General features: G+C 43.7%; 2 pseudogenes; one reads left to right on the top strand and one right to left on the bottom strand.

The window, feature by feature from the left end:
- Window positions 1-306: 306 nt before the first annotated feature.
- LOC128575345 (ADP-ribosylation factor-like protein 2-binding protein) lies at window positions 307-2,255 on the bottom strand (annotated as a pseudogene).
- Window positions 2,256-4,203: 1,948 nt separating this feature from the next.
- Window positions 4,204-5,878, top strand: LOC128574737 (G patch domain-containing protein 4-like; annotated as a pseudogene).
- The last annotated feature ends 11,367 nt before the right edge of the window (window positions 5,879-17,245 follow it).

Genomic DNA, 17,245 nt, shown 5'->3' with positions numbered 1-17,245 from the left:
GTCATATCAGCAAGATCTGAGTCTCCATCATCTGAGACTTCGATCAGTTTGTTAAATGTAGCTAAAGCTGGATATGCAGAAAAGAATTTACATGAAATTAATGATTAATGATGCTTAAGCTTCAGGACTACTCACTTGAAGAAATGTCTCCCAAATACCTCCCAAAGCCCTAGTTAATGAGTATATGCAATTCAGAAAGTAGAAATTATTCACTGCATGAGAAACTCTGAAATGCTTTGAAACCTTGGCACTCATAGCTGAAAGAAACTAAAAGGAGGTTATTCCGAACTTTTTTTTTTTTTCATGGTACAAAAGTATTTAATAAGCAACACATCAGTGCAGAAAAACACATAGCTTACACAGCGCATCCTTTAAAACCAGAATACAGACTTATTTTTACTTATAAAAAAAAAAATCAAGGTACTCACTGGAATTGAATTACTATGCTTTTTCCTATTTCTAGAGATGTGACACATGCTTTCTGATAAGTAACATTCTAGCAAGCATTGTGTTAAACCAGAGCAGACAGAGGACCAGCAAAGTTGTTTACCACCCCCTATCCATGCTGAACTGGACCAGTAGAACACCAGCTTGGTAGGAGAGATTTGGACAGAAAGAAATTTGAGTCTCTACCCAGCCAACAGGAAACCTAACAAACTGGTTTATACAGAAGGATTTTTAACAAACATGCACGAACACATTTAACATGCTAAAAAACAAGATACCTTTTAGTAGATTTCTAGCACATATATTCATCTGTGCCCAGTAAAATAAGAAAGAACGCCAACATAGAAAGCACTTTCGCCTACATAGCGCAAGCAACTAAGCACACAGCATATAATACTTTGATCTTTAAGTGGGTAATCATGGAAGTTCCAAGATCATGTCCACTAGGTTAGCCTGAGTTTATCTATAAAAATATTTTTTCAAAAATAATGCTGAAGAGACTTCTAAAAACAGTGGGACTACATTAGGATCAGCAGAAGACATAGTGATGCGAGGATGCAAATATTAAGACTAGGGAGTTGATTTTCACAGGTAGCTTTTAGTAAAGGACACCTCTTTTAGTTAATTCTTATAGCAGGATAAGTTGTGATCAAAGGAGATTCAGAAATCTCAAAATGGGCAACTAGCTTGAGTAACACCCTAAATAAATACTCAAAAACTCCATTGATTCTGAAACTGACCCATGTGAAAAAGAACTGTGAGTGCACAAAAAAATTCATGCAAAGCCGGCTGGGACAAATAGGGCTCGTGATGGGGGGGTATTCCACACTGTTGACACCAACACGTATGTTGGGGAAGGGGCCCCCAAGTGGAGACTGACTCAGAAGCACCTGAGTAAGGATCTTACTGGGGGAGAGGGGGAGGGAGGAAGAGACGAAGTACTAAGTTTAATGAATAAGAGAAAGGGGAAGTTGTTACAAGAGAACTAGGTGCTGGAGAGTTAGGTCATTTTGTTTTTGACCCATCAATACTTAACATGAACGCAAGACGAGTCAGTCTGTCCCAGATGTATTCTGTTAGCATTAGTTGAGCCTATTGGCTTCTTGGGCTGGTGACATCCAGAATGATCCCATTCACTGGGGGGATGTAGGACCTAATGCCGCAGATTGTTCTGGGAAGTTGGCACAGAAGATGATTTGCACAATGAAGTCACCACTAAACCACTGCTTAAGTCCAGGCCCCGGCCTTCTTTTTCTGCTCTATAGTCCAGGAACATTTCTTTAAAGGCCAGAAAATCTGTAAATGTGAGCAGCATGTCAAATATGTCACCAGCCACTTCATCTTTATGGTGCTGTAACGTCGTTGTGAAAGCTGCCATGTTAAATCCAGGGATCCGCTCTAGCAGCTGTTCTTCAATGTACTTTTCTACCAGAGAAATCCATGATGATGTCTTCTAAATATCCAACCACAGCATCAAATTCTGCATCAGAGGCAGAGGAAAAGGACAGCGCGAAGCTCTCTTCTTCGAAGGCGTCCATCGTCGCGGCTGCCTCACCCACCCGTGTGGGCGAGCGAGCCAGGTGGCCTCCTACCCTGCCCAGGGCCCGGGGCCCAGGGCCCGGCCCAGCCTCCACTCTGCTCCGCAAGGTCCCCGCCCGCATCGAGGGCACTGCAGACGGCCGGCTGGGAGGGACCCCACCCTCACTGCCCAGTCGGGTCAAAGCCTGCACGCGAGGCTCTACCTCAGGCTGCCCGGCCACGGCCACGCGCTGGCCGGGCCTCTACACCCCGCCAGGCCGCTCTGCGACCGCCGCCCCTGGTCCAGGCGTTAGTTACCGACCGCGGCGCACCGAGCTCCTCCGGTTATTCCGAACTTGACAACAATCCTAAAAAGATTTATTTACATGACATTAATAGTTACTATTTGTATACATTTTCCCAAACTATCAATAATAAAAAACAAATTTTAATCAGCCGTGTTGGGAGGACTGAATTATCATTTTATTCTCTCTGTATAAAATAATGAGTTGGACGTGGCGGCTCACACCACTGATCGCAGCACTTTGGGAGGCCAAGGACAGCACCAAGGACAGTAACGGCAATGCCACCATTTCTGCTGACGGCCTTTTGATAGCTAAGACTGGTCAAGCAGGAACATTCACTTCAGTCTTTCTTGTCTGGAAAGCACTGAGAACTGGACATTGTGGTAGGTTGGAAAAGAAGACTAGTGGCTGAATTCCCATTGTGGGGGCCTGATCTGAAGCAAACTGCTTACATCCCTGATACGAGAGATGCTGGAAGACCAAATAGAGCAACCAGCGCAGTATCCACAATTCCTCCCGCTTAAATAATAATGAGATAACAAAATGGTGATAAGGGTGTGAAAACATTGGTATTCTTATTTCCCACAGGTAGTGTTTTTGGAGTGTGATTTGGCAATAGGTTTAAAATATTAATTCGTTTTTTTTTTTTTTTTTGTAGAGACAGAGTCTCACTTTATGGCCCTCGGTAGAGTGCCGTGGCCTCACACAGCGACAGAGTCTCACTTTATGGCCCTCGGTAGAGTGCCGTGGCCTCACACAGCGACAGAGTCTCACTTTATGGCCCTCGGTAGAGTGCCGTGGCCTCACACAGCTCACAGCAACCTCCAACTCCTGTATTTTAATAAATATTAAAAAGATTAAAAGTTTATTTTAAGAAAAATGTTTATAAGTTATTTTTTTAATTTTCAGAATCAAAATAGAGTCCTTTGTGCAAATAGTTTACTTTGGGTGGATGGAAGAAAAACTTGGGCACAGAGGACGGATAAGACATGCTCGTGGCAGTAGGGTGGGGGTGGGGGAAGCCAGCACAGCAGGTCCCCTTATCCAGCTCCTGGTGGCTGGGAGCTGGGCTACATGGAAAGTCCATAATCTATGTTCTGCCACCTGCCATCTGCCATCTGCACAGGGGAAGGTCCTATACACCTTTATACCCAGAGGAACAGAGGTGGCAACATGGCAAACAGCTACTGCAACATAAGCATCGTTACACATAGTTGTGGTGATCTAAGGGCACAGGACCGTTTGGTTTCATCTCACCTGTCCAGGGGTATGGACACAAGAGCCCAGACATCCTTGTCTCATCTTTTACCCAAAGCCCAAACATCTTTGTCCGTCCCTACAAGTCACTAACGTTAAGAGAATCCTGACAAATAGAGCCAGGGAAGGGCATGAAGAGAGGCCCTTCATCCTTGTGTGGCTGATATCAAAAGAGACTGCAAAAACCACAACCTTCCACAAAGGCCATCACAGTCTTACACAAGAAATACTTCAGCAAGGACATCTGCCAAGCACTGCCTGTCCAACCTTGGACTGGTGTCACCTTAGTTGTTGAACTTGATAGCCAAGGATAATTATTTTGAAACGATTACGTAGTCCTCATTTTTTCTTTTTTGTAAATGTCAAGGAAGAATCACTTTTTTCTTCTAAAAAGTCATCTTCCTTTACCTCCCTTTACACAAATTTTAGTGTGACACACACACACACACACACACACACACTCCCATTGCAATGCTCTATTCCCAGAACAATACTTTTTCTTTCAGAGAGCCTCCCTGTGCTATTTAAGTTAATAGTTTGCAAACGAGGATGGTGGAAGATGGCGTTGCACAAGTCTGGTATGGCATGTGTTTTAGTGGAGAGGACCCTGCGGGGACAGGATGATATCACCTCTTCTTCCCTGGTGAGAGTCTGAGAACATAGACTTTTTCTCACCATGAGTGTTATCCCAGAGGTCAAGAGTCATGGGATGAAGTTTGCTGTGCAGCAGCTGCTAAAGCGTGTATGGACTCGAGGGAAAGGCCTGGGCAGGAAGGAAAATGGCATCACCCTGGCCCTGAGGGTGACACTGAAGCAGGACACTCATGGAGTGGGACATGGCCCTGCCAAGGAGTTCACCAACCACTGGTGGGACGAGCTTTTCAACCAGGCTGCAGCCCACCAGACAGGATGGTGTGCAGATAAGGTGCCTTTCTAAGGAGACCACCTGTCAAAATTGTCCCAAGGCCAACTTGCTGTATCAGAAGCTTGTGAAGACAGCCACTCTGACTTCAGAGGGAGAGAAGCCAGACGGAGCCTTAGAGAGCTGCAATGACAATGACAACCAGAGGCCCAAGCCCCCAAAGATTCTGACTGATGAGATGCTCTCCGGGCCGGGGAGGAGCGAACAGCACACAGGGCTGCAGGCCGTGGGATCACGGTGAAGGCCAAGCTCGCTCAGCTGCAGGCCTGGGAGCAGGTCCTTCTTGCTCATCTCAAAGGCCAGGCCTCTCAGGCCTCTCAACCACAGTCAGAGAGCAAGACTCCCAAAAAGAAGAAAAAGAAAATGAAGCAGAAAGAGGAGGAAGAGGCTATAGCAATGGAAAGGAAGGCGGATGCGAAGTGCCCAGAACACATTGGCCAGAGCTTCAGGAAGAGCAAGAAGAAAAGACACCACCCAGGCAAGGTCTCAGATGAGAGTGGGGACAGCTGGAGGGGGCGAGGACGAAGAGGCTGCAGGAACAGTGGGCAGAGGATTAAAGAGCAGAGAGCCAACGGATCAGTCCCCCAGGAAAAGGAAGAGAAAGAAGAGGCAGCAGCATGAAGGAAAGAAGACGGGGGTCTTGGATGAAGGAGGAAAAAGGAAGGGGGCCACCGGTGCTGTCAGGATGCAGGAGAGAACACGGCGCATACTGACCCAGGCAGCAGAAGCAAGAAGAGGCGGCGCCGTGAGGACTTGAACTTAGAGGATGATGAAGTTGACAATGGGACCAGGGAAGCAGAGGACAGAGCGCCCAGCGACAGGCGAAGCAGGAGAAGAGAACACAGCAGCATGGAGATGGGGGTGCGGGGCTGGGAGAGGTGGGAGGAGAGCACACGGGCAGTTGTTGCAGTTTTGACCGGGGCTGGGTTTGAACCCTCAGTATATGGGGCTGGTGCCCTACCCACTGGGCCACAGGCACCTCCCGTAGGTTTTTTTTAAAAGAAAATTTTTTCTTATTTTGTAAGATCATGTATGTACGGGTGTAGAGATATGCTTAGAAGAAATGTCGTGAAAATGTGAACTTTACTTAGCTCTGCGTGATGAAACTTGAGGCCCTTCTCTGTACTTTCCTGTATAGTTTGACTTGTCTAGAAAAGTATATCCTAGTTACAGAAGCAATAAAACTATTTTGCATAAAATAGAGCATGATAGGTATTATTATTCTCCTTTCAAAAATAGTACTCTAAGACTGCCATGCATTATTTGGTAGGGGCTAATTCATCCGACTGATTCGTTGACATTGTGGAAAGGAGATGGCAGCACTCCAGAGGGAAAGGGCACAGGAGATGGACTCTTGTCACTTGCCTATTGCTCATACCCTGATGATGTCCAGTTTTCATTTCTTTGCACCAGACCCAATGACCCCTGACTCATATCTCCCTACACTCTACCCCCAACACTGATCCTAAACCAACATTCTCTGCTGTGCTGGCAAACATCCCATCCACCTTGTCATCGAAGCCACATGCACAGAAGTCATCTGTGACCCCTTCTTCTTTTCCTTCCCCTTCAGTCTCTCTCAAACTCATCTTCTTTCCATTCATGCTGGTACTGCCATAGCTTGGGACTCCTACCTGACCTCACTTCTGCACGCCACTGTTTGATTTTCCTTCTTGCAGTCAGAGTGATTATTCCAAATGTAGGGATAATCATGGCACTCTCTTCTAAAATCTGCCAGCAGCTGTTTGAGTCAGGGTTTTCTATTAGGTGCAGCCAGAATCATCAGGAGTAAGAAAATGACTGTGTGAATGAATGAGTTAACCATTAGCATGAGAAAGCCAGCTCCCGGTGGCCCCTGGCTCAAAGGAGTAGGGCACCAGCCCCAGAGGTGGCAGGTTCAAACCCAGCCTCCGGCCAAAAACTGCAAAAAAAAAAAAAAAAAAAAAAGAAGAAGAAGAAAGAAAGAAAGCCAGCTCCCCTAGAATTGAGGTAGTCTTGCCTTGGAGACTTCAAAAATTTCTTACTGTCCTAGAGAAACTGAGGGACTAAAATAATAAAATCTTGATTATCTGGAAGTTGTTTTATTATAGTTCTCTGTTTAAACTTGGGTTTTTATTTATGTATTTTTTCATCTTTATTCAAATTAATATGAGGGTACAATATTTAGATTACATTGTTCTCACCTCCAGGGCAAAATTCCATTTGTAGAAGAGCCCCTCACCCAGGGGGCGTGTTATCCACCCTCACAAGGTGCACAGTAGGTGAGATCCTGCCTCACGCCTTCCCTCCTTCTGTCATACATCTTCTCCCTCCCCTCTCCCGCTTCCCTCTACCCCCAAACTGGACTATAAAAACCCTGGACTTTAGATAAAAGCTACAGTTTGTAAAGGAAAAGAATCCCTTATTGGGGCTTTATTTAAAAACAAAACAGTATTCTTAGAGAAGTTCCGGGGTCAATACACACTCAGCCCTGTCTCCTAAATTTTAGCATCCATAAGAGTAACTTAGAGACCTTTTTCCAGGGCAAATTACTGGGCCCCACCTCTGGAGATTAAAATTCAATGGGATGTGACAGTGTCCAGGACTCTGCATTTTAGCACTTTAAGAATCCTATTCTAAAACTTCCACTTTATGTGGAAGAAATATTTCACACAATAATCAAGGGAGTAAACTCAAATGACGTAAAGATCCAGAAGATGGGTGTTATACCTCGGCATCGCTATTCACCAGATCAGGCAAGTCACTTATGCTCTCTGAATCCAAATGTCCCCATTTGTTGAAAGTAACACACATTTATTGGCTGGGCACGGTGGCTCATGCCTATAATCCTAACACTCTGGGAGGCCAAGGCGGGTGGATTACCTGAGCTCCAGGTTTGAGACCAGCCTAAGCAAGAGCAAGACCCCATCTCTAAAAATAGCTGGGCATTGTGGTGGGCACCCATAGTCCCAGCTACTTGGGAGGCTGAGGCAAGAGAATCGCTTGAGCCCATCAGTTTGAGGTTGCTGTGAGCTATAATGCCACGGCACTCTACGGAGGGTGACAAAGTGAGACTCTGTCTCAAAAAAAAAAAGAGAGAGAGAGAGAAAGGGGATTTTGCTTAATTTCTAGTTAGCCTAAAAAGTTATTACCCAGAACATCTTATTCCTGAGCATTCTAACTGACTATTTTCATGGCCCATCAACTCCGTAAGTAATGTACAATTATGAGTAGATTTCCTGTCAAGGGGAGCTGCTTTGACTCCAGCAAAGAGAAATAGGTCCAAGGTTACATGTGATTTCATTCATAAGGTCTTTTGGAAAAAGCAAAACTACTGTGACTAAGAACAGGGCAGTGGTTCCCATGAGCTAAGTGAGGGGAGAAAGTGTGACAACAAAAGGGCAGCAGGATGGAGTTTTTTGGTGATAGAACCATCACTGTGACAGTACTTACAGGAATCCTTATATGTGCTAAAATTCATCAATTGTACACAAACATGAGCAGTTTTACTAATTATAGGCCAGGGACTCAGCGTCTGTAGCTCAGTGAGTAGGGTGCCAGCCACATACACCAAGGCTGGCGGGTTCAAGCCCGGCCCAGACCTGCTAAACAACAATGACAACTGCAAACAAAAAATAGCTGAGCATTGAGTTGGGCGCCTGTAGTTGCAGCTAAACGGAGGCTGAGGCAAGAAAATTGCTTAAGCCTAAGAGTCTGAGGTTGCTGTCAGCTGTGATGCCACAGCATTCTACCGAGGGCAACATAGTAAGACTGTGTGTCAAAAAAATAAAAATAAAAAAAGAATCACTTTTTGAAAAAAAAAAAAAATAGGCCAGGTATAGTGGCTCATGCCTATAATACCAGCATTTTGAGGATGCGAAAGTGGGACGATCACTTGAGGCCAGCAGTTTGAGACCAGCCTGAGCAATATGGCAAGACCCATCTCTACAAAAAAATGTAAAAATTAGCCTGGTGTGGTGGCAGGAACCTATAGTTCTAGCTACTCAGGAGGCTGGAGGCAAGAGGATTACTTGAGCCCAAGATTTTAAGGTTGCAGTGAGGTGTGATTGTACCACTGTACTTCAGCCTGGGTGATAGAATGAGACTCTATCCCTAAAAAAAAAATAATAATAAAATAAAGTTAAGTGGCTGGGTGCAGTGGCTCACAACTTTTATCCTAGCACTCTGAGAGGTTGAGGCAGGAGGATCCCTTGAGAGTTTGAGACCTGCAAGAGCAAGAGCAAGACCCCATCTCTACTAAAAATAGAAAAATTAGGCTTGGTGCCCATAGCTCAGTGGTTAGGGCACCAGCCACATACATCAGGGCCCATGGGTTCCAACTAGGCCCGGGCCTGCTAAACATCAATGACAACAACAACAAAAAAATAGCCAGGCATTGTGGTGGGCATCTGTAGTCCCAGCTACTTGGGAGGCTGAGGCAAGAGAATTGCTTAAGCCCAAGAGTTTGAGATTGCTGTGAGCTGTGATGTCACAGCACTCTACCAAGGGTGACATAGAAAGGCAAGAAAGGAAAGAAGAAAGAAAGACAAAAAGAAAGAGAGGGAGGGACGGAGGGAGGGAGGAAGGAAAGAAGGAAAGAAGGAAGGAAGGAAAAAGTTAGCCACCTTAGCAGGCACCTATGGTCCCAGTTACCTGGGAGGCTTGAATCCAGGAGCCTGAGATTGCTAAGAGACAGCCTTACTCTGTTACCCAGACTAGGGTACAGTTGCATCATCATAACTCAATGCAAACTCAATGGGCTCAAGCAATCCTCCTGCCTCAGTTTCCCAAGGAGCTTGAGTAACAAAGCTAAGTTTTGTATTTATCTTTTTAAAGATCAGTCTGTAGGGGTGAGAGACACATAAAGAAATGATTATAAAAATAACATGAAGGCTCTAGGAGGGTGGAGCAAGATGGCGGCCGAGTAACAGCTTCCCTGCAACTGGGCATGGTGAGTCTGGGAGATAAGACTCCAGGCATCTCTGGCTGGTGGGATCTGCCTATAATCATCCCTTTGAGGATATAGGGTGTCAGCAAGGGACTTCTGGACCCCAAGAGGAGGACAAAAACAGTGGAAAACTGGCAAGTGGTTGCATGTGTTTGATCGACCTAATCCCACCGGCAACTGTAAGTACAAGCAGCAGTGAGACTGCAAACCAGAAAGGCCTTATCTGTGAACTGTTTCGGTGTTTTTGGACTTGGCACTCAGTTGAACTGCCTTGGGGAGAACTTGAGCAGGAGTCCAGAGAACTTGGGGCATTGTCTAGGGCCCCAGACTGAGCCACTGAGCTGGACTGCAGGGAGCCATTGTGAGAGAACTGCCCCAGCAAGCTCCACCCTCAGGGTCCCAGAGCAAGGATTGGGAGGGAGCTAGTAACCTAGTGACTGAGCAGCCTAAAGGTGGGGCCTGAGCTGCCTTACAGCCTTAACCCTTAGGGGCAGAGTGAGACTGGTTTTGGCACACTGGAGCCTCAGGCTATTACCCTGGGTAGAGTGCCGTGGCATCACAGCTCATAGCAACCTCAAACTCCTGGGCTTGGTGCTGCCCAGACCTCCGTACGAGCTGCACCGCAACCCCCGACCCATGACCCATGCCCGCTGGGCTTCCACATGCCCTGACCAAAAACTGCGGGAGCCGCACAACCCTGCATCCTCTGTCCTGTATCCTCCCTGCCTTCACACTGCCCTGCTCGTCTGGCCAGGAATACTGGTAGCCGCATGCCCTCTGGAGCCCTCCCTGCCTCTGTGCAGAGCCCTTCTCCTGGCCAGAGACTGCTGGAGCCTTGGGCGCTCTGTGCCAAAGTAAATGAGCGCCAGGCACTCCAAGAACTGTGTGCACCACCTCCCGCCCTGGTTGCTGGATCCAGGTGTGTCACACACCAGAGCTGCTTCCACAACCAGAACTCCCTAGCTGGGTCAGCCCCAGAGAACTACACAGGGTCACTCCCTACAAAGACCCAGCAACAATAGAGTGATCCCGCTGAGGCCTAATCTTGGAGAGACACCTCCCCAACTCTGAGGACAGCCAGAGGCAATGGTGATTTTGCCATGAGGCAAAATCAACAGAAAAACTCTGGCAATATGAATAATCAGAGTAGATCAACTCCCCCAAGGATCATGGGGTAGACACAGCACAAGATCCCATGCACAAACAAATAGCTGAGATGTCAGAAATTGAATTCAGAATCTGGATGGCAAATAAGATCGAATTAGAATTCCAAGCAGTAACCCAAAAGATACTCAAGAATTCAATGAATTCAAAGACCAAATGACCAAAGATTTTGACACATTGAGACAAGAAGTTGCAGCCCTCAAAGATCTGAGAAACACAGTAGAATCCCTCAGTAACAGAATGGAGCAAGCAGAAGAAAGGATTTCTGACATTGAAGACAAAGCTTTCAAACACTCCCAAACTCTCAAAGAGGAAGAGAAATGGAGGGCAAAAACAGATCACCTTCTCAGAGAGCTCTGGGATAATTCGAAGAAAATCAATATTCATCTTATAGGGATCCCCGAAAGCGACCAAGTGGCTTCACAAGGCACAGAGTCTCTTCTCCATGAGATTATGAAGTAGAAATTTCCAGATATGTGAAGAAATTCTGAAATTCAGATAGAAAACAGTTTCAGAACTCCAGCATGACTCAACCCAAATAAGACATCCCCCAGACACATCATAATCAATTTCACTAAAGTTAATATGAAGGAGAAAATTCTGAAAGCTGCCAGACGAAAGAAAACCATCACCTACAAGGGGAAGAATATTAGAATAACTGCAGATCTCTCTGCTGAAACCTTTCAAGCTAGAAGAGGATGGTCATCAACTTCTAATCTCCTAAAACAAAACAACTTTCAACCCAGGATCATGTACCCAGCTAAACTGAGTTTCATTTATGATGGAGAAATTAAAATACTTCAATGACATTCACATGTTGAAGAAATTTGCCATAACTAAAACTGCTCTCCAGGATATTCTCAGACCTATCCTCCATAAAGACCAGCGTAATCCTCCACCACAAAAGTAAACCCACCCAGAAAATTTTGATCAAATTCCAACTTCCACAGTCGCAAAAGGATTAAAAATGTCCACCAGACTCTCAAAAGGCTTATCAATATTCTCAATTAATGTTAATGGTTTAAACTGTCCTCTAAAAAAACTCAAGCCAGATATCTGCTGCACACAAGAATCACATCTTACATTAAAAGACAAATAAAGAGGGCGGCACCTGTGGCTCGGTCGGTAGGGCGCTGGCCCCATATACCGAGGGTGGCGGGTTCAAGCCCGGCCCCGGCCAAACTGCAACCAAAAAATAGCCGGGCGTTGTGGCGGGTGCCTGTAGTCCCAGCTACTCGGGAGGCTGAGGCAAGAGAATCGCTTAAGCCCAGGAGTTGGAGGTTGCTGTGAGCTGTGTGAGGCCACGGCACTCTACCGAGGGCCATAAAGTGAAACTCTGTCTCTACAAAAAAAAAAAAAAAAGACAAATAAAGACTCAAGGTGAAGGGATGGTCATCTATATTCCAGGCAAACGGAAAGCAGGAAAGAGCAGGTGTTGCGATCCTGTTCGCAGATGCAATAGGCTTTAAACCAACCAAAACAAGGAAGGATAAGGATGGACACTTCATATTTGTTAAAGGTAATACTAAATGTGATGAGATTTCAATTATTAATATTTATGCACCCAATCAGAACATACCTCAATTTGTAAGAGAAACTCTAACAGACGTGAGCAACTCGATTTCCTCCAGTTCCATAGTAGTTGGAGATTTTAACACCCCTTTAGCAGTGCTGGATAGATCCTCCAAAAAGAAGCTAAGCAAAGAAATTTTAGATTTAAACTCAACCATTCAACATCTAGACTTAACGGACATCTACAGAACATTTCATCCCAACAAAACTAAATACACATTCTTCTCATCAGCCCATGGAACATACTCCAAAATCGATCACATCCTAGGCCACAAATCTAACCTCAGCAAATTAAAAAAAATAGAAATTATTCCTTGCATCTTCTTAGACCATCATGGAATAAAAGTTGAACTCAATAACAACAGGAACCTGCATACCCATACAAAAACATGGAAGTTAAACAACCTTATGCTGAAGGATAGATGGGTTATAGAGATTAAGAAGGAAATCACCAAATTTTTGGAACAAAACAACAATCAAGACATGAATTAACAGAACCTCTGGGATACTGCAAAGGCAGTCCTAAGAGGGAAATCTATAGCACTGCAAGCCTTCCTCAAGAAAATGGAAAGAGAGGAAGTTAATAACTTAATGGGACATCTCAAGCAACTGGAGAAGGAAGAACACTCCAACCCCAAACCCAGCAGAAGAAAAGAAATAACCAAAATCAGAGCAGAACTAAACGAAATTGAAAACAAAAGAATTATACAACAGATCAATAAACCCAAAAGTTGGTTTTTTGAAAAGATCAATAAAATAGATAAACCTTTGGCCAACCTAAGCAGGAAAAAAAGAATAAAATCTCTAATTTCATCAATCAGAAATGGTAACGATGAAATAACAACAGACTCCTCAGAAATTCAAAAAATCCTTAATGAATACTACAAGAAACTCTACTCTCAGAAATATGAAAATCTGAAAGAAATCGACCAATACCTGGAAGTATGCCACCTACCAAGACTTAGCCAGAACGAAGTGGAAATGTTGAACAGGCCTATATCAAGTTCTGAAATAGCATCAACTATACAAACTCTCCCTAAAAAGAAAAGCCCAGGACCAGATGGCTTTACGTCAGAATTCTACCAAACCTTTAAAGAAGAACTAGTACCTATACTACTAAACCTCTTCCAAAATATAGAAAAAGAAGGAATACTACCCAACACATTCTACAAAGCAAACATCACCTTGATCCCCAAACCAGGGAAAGACCCAACAAGAAAAGAAAATTATAGACCAATATCACTAATGAATATTGATGTGAAAATACTCAATAAGATCGTAACAAACAGAATCCAACAACACATCAAAAAATTATACACCATGACCAAGTGGGATTTATCCCAAGGTCTCAAGGCTGGTTCAATATACGTAAATCTATAAATGTAATTCAGCACATAAACAAACTAAAAAATAAGGACCATATGATTCTTTCAATTGATGCAGAAAAAGCTTTTGATAATATCCAGCATCCCTTCATGATCAGAACACTTAAGAAAATTGGTATAGAAGGGACATTTCTTAAACTAATAGAGGCCATCTACAGCAAACCCTCAGCCAATATAGTATTGAATTGAGTTAAATTGAAATTATTTCCACTTAGATCAGAAATCAGGCCAGGTTGCCCATTGTCTCCATTGCTCTTTAACATTGTAATGAAAGTTTTAGCCAATTAGGGAAGAAAAGGTGATCAAGGGTATCCACATAGGGTCAGAAGAGATCAAACTTTCACTCTTCGCAGATGATATGATCATTTATCTGGAAAAGACTAGGGATTATACTACAAAACTTTTAGAAGTGATCAAGGAATATAGCAATGTCTCAGGCTACAAAATCAACACCCATAAATCTGTAGCCTTTATATATACCAACAATAACCAAGCTGAAAAAACAGTCAAGGACTCTATTCCTTTCACAGTAGTGCCAAAGAAGATGAAATATTTGGGAGTATACCTAACAAAGGACGTGAAAGATGTCTATAAAGAGAACTATGAAACTTCAAGAAAAGAAATAGCTGAAGATGTTAACAAATGGAAAAACATACCATGCTCATGGCTGGGAAGAATCAACATTGTTAAAATGTCTATACTACCCAAAGCAATATATAATTTTAATGCAATTCCTATGAAAGCTCCATTGTCATATTTCAAAGATCTTGAAAAAATAATACTTCGTTTTATGTGGAATCAGAAAAAACCTGGAATAGCCAAAACAATTTGTTTTTATTACTCAGCAATAAAAACAAAGCTGGAGGAATCACGCTACCAGACCTGAGACTGTACTATAAATTGATAGTGATCAAAACAGCATGGTACTGGCACAAAAACAGAGAAGTAGATGTCTGGAACAGAATAGAGAACCAAGAGATGAATCTAGCTACTTACCGTTATTTGATCTTTGACAAGCCAATTAAAAACATTCAGTGGGGAAAAGATTCCCTATTTAACAAATGGTGCTGGGTGAACTGGCTGGCAACCTGTAGAAGATTGAAACTGGACCCACACCTTTCACTATTAACTAAGATAGACTCTCACTGGATAAAAGATTTAAACTTAAGACATGAAACTATAAAAATACTTGAAAAAAGTGCAGGGAAAACTCTTGAAGGAATTGGCCTGGGTGAATACTTTATGAGGAGGACTCCCCAGGCAATTGAAGCAGTATCAAAAATACACTACTGGGACCTGATCAAACTAAAAAGTTTCTGTAAAACAAAAACAAAAAAAAAAGTTTCTGCACAGCCAAGAACATAGTAAGTAAAGCAAGCAGATAGCCCTCAGAATGGGAGAAAATATTTGCAGGTTATACCTCCAATAAAGGTCTAATAACCAGAATCCACAGAGAACTCAAACATATTAGCAAGAAAAGAACACGTGATCTCATCTCAGGGTGGGCAAGGGACTTGAAGAGAAACTTCTCTAAGGAAGACAGACGCACGATCTACAAACACATGAGAAAAAGCTCATCATCCTTAATCATCAGAGAAATGCAAATGAAAACTACTTTGAGATATCACCTTACCCCAGTAAGAGTAGCCCACATAACAAAATTCCAAAACCAGAGATGTTGGCGTGGATGTGGAGAAAAGGCCACACTTCTACACTGCTGGTGGGAATGCACACTAATACGTTCTTTTTGGAAGGATGTTTGGAGAATACTTAGAGACCTAAAAATAGACCTGCCATTCCATCCTATAATTCCTTTACTAGGTATACACCCAGAAGACACAAAATCACAATATAACAAAGACATCTGTACCATTATTGCAGCCAATTCATAAATGCTAAGTCATGGAAGAAGCCCGAGTGCCCATTGACCCACGAATGGACTAGCAAATTGTGGTACATGTATACCATGGAATATTATGCAGCCTTAAGAAAGATGGAGACTTTACCTCTTTCATGTTTACATGGATGGAGCTGGAACATATTCTTCTTAGCAAAGTATCTCAGGAATGGAAGAAAAAGTATCCAATGTACTCAGCTCTACTATGAAGCTAAATTATAGCTTTCATATGAAGGCTATAACCCAACTATAGCACAAGACTATGGGGAAAGAGCCAAGGAAGGGGAAGGGAGGGGGGAGGTTATGGCAGAGGGAGGGTAATGGGTGGGGCCACACCTATGGTGCATCTTAGAATGGGTACAGGCAAAACTTACTAAATGCAGCATACAAATACCTGCATACAGTAACTAAGAAAATGTCATGAAGGCTACATTGAACAGTTTGATGAGAATATTTCAGATTGTATATGAAACCAGCACATTGTACCCCTTGATTGCACTATGTACACAGCTATGATTTAACAATAAAAATAAATAAATTAATAAAAAAAAATAACATGAAGGAAAGGATATACACTTTTTATGAGTACCTGAAAGGGGAAGAACATGCCATAAATGTAGTTTTAGAGGTGGCCTTCAGCTGGCTTCAGGAATGTGTTAGCTTTGTGAAGGAAGTGGGAAAAGGGCATTCCAGAGATGCCAGCTTGAACAAAAGCACTGAAATGAGGGATGTGATGCCTTGGGAGCAGGGCCTAAGAATGTCAAGGCAAAGATATGTTTTAAAAAAAAAAAAAAAAGTAAATTTTAGGGCTACTCTCCTAACTCCTTATGCAAAAAGGAAGGTAAAGGCCTCGGGCACCTGTGATGAACTGGCCCCAGAGGTCATTCATTAAAGTAACTGCTTGCTGACCTCTCACAAGCAAAGACACACAAATTGTAACTTTACATCTGCAGGCTTCATCTTGCTCCTAAAACTAAAATTTATTTTGATTCCACACTAAAAATGAATTATAAGTTTATCTTCACAGGTGCAGAACAGGAGACAAGGCAGGATCAGACTTTCTTCCACCTACTCAGACACATCTACATAATTAATGCTTCTTTCACTCTTTTTCTCTTCTAATATTTGCCTAATCTTATGAAAAATGTAAATTTCCTGGATCTCACAAGAACCTAGCAGTTTTGCCTTACTAATGCTCCCCTCCCCCAATTCCCCTTCAGAAAAACAGCCATGGGTCTGTCTGTGGTTCATGTTTTTCCCAGGCACTTGCTCACTTTTGCCTTAATAAACCTCCCGTGATTGAGATTTTTTGCCTCCGCCACTTGGCAGCAGGCCAGACAGAGTAGAGCCGGGTCCATCATGTTTGACTTCTAAAACAAAACATCTTAAAACTTCCTGAAATTTCAGAAGAAATGCAAATCGCACTAGATTGAGCATTGCCCTGAACACTGGCCGCTTCCCTAGACTGGTTGCTCTGTGTTGGCAGGACCCTCTGTTTTGATCACCACCGGGCCTGCAACACAGCCTGGCACAGAACGGCCCCGTGTGGCTGGAATTCCTTCCTTCTTTCTCTTGAAGGCCTCCCCATCTGCCTCAGCCCAAGGGTGCCAGCAGTAGCCTTCTGTGCTTCAAAAGTCGGTCCTTTAGAGTTCACGGACAGGTCTTTGTCTTTCTGGGCTGTTTCCTCATATATAAAATAGGGCTCACAAGTACCCACTGCCCAGGACTGCGGTGTGGCTCCAATGAAAGACAAGAGTGACGAGACCCGCAAAAGTCAAGAACAGGCTTCCACCCTCGGTTCCCGGGAAGCTCCTGCACAGTGGGCGGCAGTGTGACTGACTCCGGGCCTGG

Source organism: Nycticebus coucang, chromosome 22, assembly GCF_027406575.1.
Source record: "Nycticebus coucang isolate mNycCou1 chromosome 22, mNycCou1.pri, whole genome shotgun sequence".
Lineage (NCBI taxonomy): Eukaryota > Metazoa > Chordata > Mammalia > Primates > Lorisidae > Nycticebus > Nycticebus coucang.
This window is presented reverse-complemented; position numbering and strand designations above follow the sequence as displayed.